This window comes from Etheostoma spectabile, chromosome 3 (genome assembly GCF_008692095.1).
Source record: "Etheostoma spectabile isolate EspeVRDwgs_2016 chromosome 3, UIUC_Espe_1.0, whole genome shotgun sequence".
In the NCBI taxonomy this organism is placed as follows: domain Eukaryota; kingdom Metazoa; phylum Chordata; class Actinopteri; order Perciformes; family Percidae; genus Etheostoma; species Etheostoma spectabile.
In genome coordinates, this window is record NC_045735.1 from 26,319,971 (window position 1) to 26,324,882 (window position 4,912).

The 4,912-nt window shown below is 40.7% G+C and overlaps 1 protein-coding gene across 1 annotated transcript in view; it reads right to left on the minus strand.

Annotated features, from left to right (window-relative positions):
- Positions 1 to 4,912, minus strand: part of rsrc1 (arginine/serine-rich coiled-coil 1) — a 117,301-nt gene that overhangs the window by 16,078 nt on the left and 96,311 nt on the right.

The following is a 4,912-nucleotide window of genomic DNA, read 5'->3' on the forward strand; positions in this document are numbered from 1 at the left end:
GCGAGAGAGAGAGAGAGAGTGTGTTTGGGCTTCAGTGGGCCAAGGCAAGGAAAAAAAAGGTCTCCTTGTGATAATTAAATCTTCTCACACTGATTTTCTGCCAAATTTATTTCCCCAGGGACCATAACTCTGATTCAGTGCTTACAAGCCTTGCATAACTAATCATTCCAAGGTGGGGGAACCACAAACCTGAATGAATTGGGAGGAGAGAGGAGAAAATAAAGAGAGAGATGGCTAGACCGAATGTGTGGCCCTATTCATCTCTAATTCAATCGTTATTTCGGCAGGACAAAAATCAGAAAAAAGTGTGGAACGTTCTTCTGTAAGATTCTGTTTAAAACAGACCTTTAAGTGAAGGCGTAATTGATTGTCAATGCACAAAAGATCCTTTAATTCCTGGAACAAATAGAACCCATAAGGCCAATCAAGTGTCGGTTCAATATTCCTCTGCCTATTCCTGGCATGATTGTGTTGAACATAATAACACAACAAATAAGGCCATTTATCTGAAGTAACGACAGGAGATGAGGCTTACTCCGCTAATCAATATCGAATCGATACAAACCAGATTTTCTTACATCAAAATCACTGAGACAGATCTTTCTTCAGCGCAGAGTGCACAAGAGCAATACAGTGCCTCCCTCGAGCCCTGAGGTAGATCATATAGCTGGTGGAAAGAATACAGTTAACAAAAAGTATGATGCTCTGCCCTGAGAGAGGATGCTGGGAACTATAATTATAGCATGGTATAATTCAGACACTCTCCTTATTGAATCCTCATGTTTTAGTTAATGTGATGAGATCATGGACACCAGATCACTCGTGTTTACCAGCAGACGAATTTTACCGCTTGTCCTTCAAGTGGCAGCCTGAGCAGCGGCGATGCTGATCGGCGAGGTAGCGTGGCACGCCACACCATGGCCCCGGTAATTAAAACATTTAAAGCAGAGCCAGCCCCCCTGTGCTCCCGGGGTGTGATATGGGGGTCACGCGCCTGTAGATTCTAATTTGTGCACCATTTGTATTCATGACAGGCACGTGCTAAATATTTAACAGCAGCCCGGCAGGAGTTTTGTATTGTTAGGCTTTCCAGGTCAAATAATTTGATTTCAAGGCAGATTACATTAAGCGTCAATGTCCAAGCCACCACTCTCACTTGCCTCTCATTTCCTGTCTTTTATTACAGCCGAGATAGGCCAGAACTGAAGGGATATGGCTCTGGATTATACAAGAGCTTGTTATCCATGGATTAGTTATTATTTTCAATTAGAAAAGGGATCACATCGTTTATTATGGACGAACACACCCACACTGTTATTGTATGCAGAGCAGAAATTTTAGCTGACTGACAAATTGTTTAGTAGAGCATGTAATCACAACGGACTATATATATATTTATATACACTATATATTATGACGTTGCACACGCACCCCTAACGATATTTCTCTTATATTGATTTGACTGAAGGATCATACAGTCGGTGAAGACGTGCATTCTGTGTTTATGTTGAACAAGTAAGGCAAGGAACCATACCCAGACATTTTCTGTTTCAGCCCAGGCCCTATGGTGATTGACAACAGAGCTAGTTAAACGGTGATGAGGCGTTAATGGATGCTAGGTCGAGGAAGTGAGGAGGGGGAGAGTGAGCAGGAGGGGGTCTGCAGCTGAATATTTAATGGTCATATAATTCCTGAACAGAGACACACACACAGACAGGTACACACCCAACCCGTGACCTGTCCTACACACCGCGTAATTAGGGAAACAGTCCTTTCGTTTAACTGCCAAAAGAGCAAACGGTAGGTATATATTCCCCTAATGATATGGGTTAAAGAGCTATTATACGTCTCATTAAAATATATGATCTCCCAATCTGGTGGTGGTTTGAGGTAATGGGGACAGCGCAGCAAAAGGGCTAAAATACCATCCGCAGGCTATAGGCCAGTGTCCAATCCATATTTGCATAACTGTGTGTTGAAGAGTGTCTGCATAAATAAAAATATGTTTCTGTCAGAGCCTTATGAACGACACAGGAACAAGGGTGTGGGGATGAATTGGGGTTATCAAGCATTTGACACCAATTTTCATGTCAAGTGGTTGATGTGTTACTTTTGCCGTAAGATATGCTGGACATGAAGTATATAAACTATTTTGGTACAATGTTAGTAAGGCGGGTGTCATAGAGACATCTCTCTTCTCCTCATATTTTAAATTCTCTCACTTCATTTCTCACCATCTCATAATCACGTCTCATACTCTTTGAACAGACATGCTTCTGTGAAATGAGCTACAAATAAATACATACAATATGATCTAAAATCTATTAAATCTATTATCTATTAAAATAAATTATCACAACATGTAATGTTACATGTTTTTACAATGTTAGATGATTACTTGATTAGTGGATCAACAGAAAATTAATTAGCAACTGTTTTGATCATTTTTAACTTTTTTCATCTAACAAAGCCAAACTGACACCAGTTTTTTCTTAAATGTGAGGATTTGAATCTTTGTCATATGTGATAGTAAACAGAATATTTTGGGCTTTAGATAATTTCAATTGGATTAAACAACTAATTACAATGTGCAATCACAATGGGTGCTGGGATATAATATTTGGCATTTTTCACTATTTAAAATATATACATTTTATATGTCGAGAAATAACATGGAGGATGATCAATAATATAAATAGTTACATCGCTAGATGTTTTCTTACTTGTGTTGACAGTTTAATTACAGCATGTCCAGCTCATTGGTTGGTAACACATCTGGATAGATTTAACAGGTTGTTGTATGTATCATCAGTTTAAAAGACATTCACTAAAAGACAGCATGAGGGAATTTAACAAAAAAATGGGAGAAAGCACTACTTGGATCTGACAAAGCAGGTTCTCCTGGTGCACAGGTAGGTAAGTATGTTTCGGTAGGGCTGCTAGATTATGGGGGGAAAAAATCATAATCCCAGAGTGAAACGGTTAAAACAGGGAAAACACCTTGAACCTTCCCTTAATACTTTTTCCATTTTAACTTTTTTTTTTTCATTCAGAAGACAAGGCAAAATTAGAGTTTACTTGCAAAAAGTAATGTGCCAAATAACAGTTTTTTTCTCGATTACTCTGTTTTTGTGGTTACAAATTTGATTTATTGCACAGCCCTATGTTTAGGTTGGTAAGAGATTCATATTGTTGGTAATTTGATGTATTTAGTCTAACATCCAGGCCTACCAGTGCCAGCTGACAGGACAGTCCACACAAACTGACTGTGTTACACTGGCAGTCAGTCCGTCTTATTATAGCTGGACACTATGCTAGCTTAAAGCCTCCTGGGCACACAAACAACATCTCTCAGCTTTAATAGCCTAAACAAGGCATGCAACTAACAAAGGAACTATCCTTCCCTCTCATATTCACACCCTTTCATATTACTTGTTTCCTTTTTCAACCACTAGCATCATCTGGATGCCCTTAACCAGTGAGCCAAACACTCTTTTTAAGTGGAGACTACTTTGTTAACTGATGACCACAGGGTCAGTTATTGATCCTCTTCTTCTCTTACGCTCGCTAAACCCTGCTGATAAAACCTCTATTCTCGCAGGGCTCCGCAGTATCCAGGCACAGTTCGCTATAATAATAGCTTGCATATCATAGCATTCACATGAATCAGATCTCGGTGGTTCGATTAGGGCTGAACTAACTCAAACACATTGCCAGTCTAGGATGTGAATCTATTTATGAACGAGGAGTGTAGGTGGTAGTGTTCTTCACTTCTCCCCTCCATTCTCTTTAAAGGTTTTCTCATTTCAGTTGACTTAACAGTTCAAGTGTTAACTTTCTAGTTGTGTTGACCTCTAAGAGGCCCTGCGGGGAATACGGAGACCCTTGGTGATCTGCTGTTTAGCAGAAGCAGTGGCCCACCTCCTCCATTTTTGTTGTGCTGGAAGGAAGGCCAGAAGAGGATGGAGCTGGATGACTCTGCTTGTGTCTATGTGAGTGGCTGTGTTGTTCATGTGGATTGTGAAGGTGCCACTTGCTTCTCCCTCTACCAAGGCAAAGGCGAATCATCAGGGCTGCTTTGTCAAGCCTCTCTGATCTCACTTTGTGTCCCTGTGCAGGGAAAGGAATAAAATGATCGTCCTAGACGCCAGCGCCTGCACAGCATGCTGTATTGCACCGCTCTACTACACAATCAAGCACCAACAACTTATGTCACACGAAACGAACAGTTGGATCGGGGGATGAGGGAGCTTGGAGCAAAGCAGTCAACTGAATCCAAAAAGAGGCAACAGTGCAGTGTGAACTTAGCTTAAGAAAGCTATTTGATTGAGAGACTTGCTCTGTTGCCCCAAGCAAAGTACTTAGTCATCACTTTGGCAATGCTTCCACACAGAGAAGAAAGAAGCAGGAGAATGGAAAGAGTAAGAAAGACACAGAGAAGAGGGCAGGAAAAAGGTGGAAATGGTTGATGAGGACAAATAGAGGTAGGAAGAAAGAAGGTATGTGAGACAGAAAGTAGGAGGAGAAAACAGATAGGGCGATAAGACCAAGAAAAATGAATAACGTTAATGGGAGAATGGTGGAGAGGCTAAAAAAAAAAGAAAAAAAAAGTGAAATCGAGAGAAGGATGGAATAAATCCTTCCCAGAACTGGGGGACCAAAGCAAGAGTGCAGGGCTAATTAGTTTCTGATGACTGGACTTTCATTTGGCTAAAAGGTCAGCTAACTTTAAAGGTCACAGTGCCATGCCTGCCCGGTGCACAAAAAGAATGACACTAAAAGATTGGAGAGAGAATCCAGCGATACAAAAACACTCACACTAGAACAAATTATGCTACTACACATGCCAATTTGTGCATATGAGCACACACACACACACACACACACACACACACACACACACACACACACA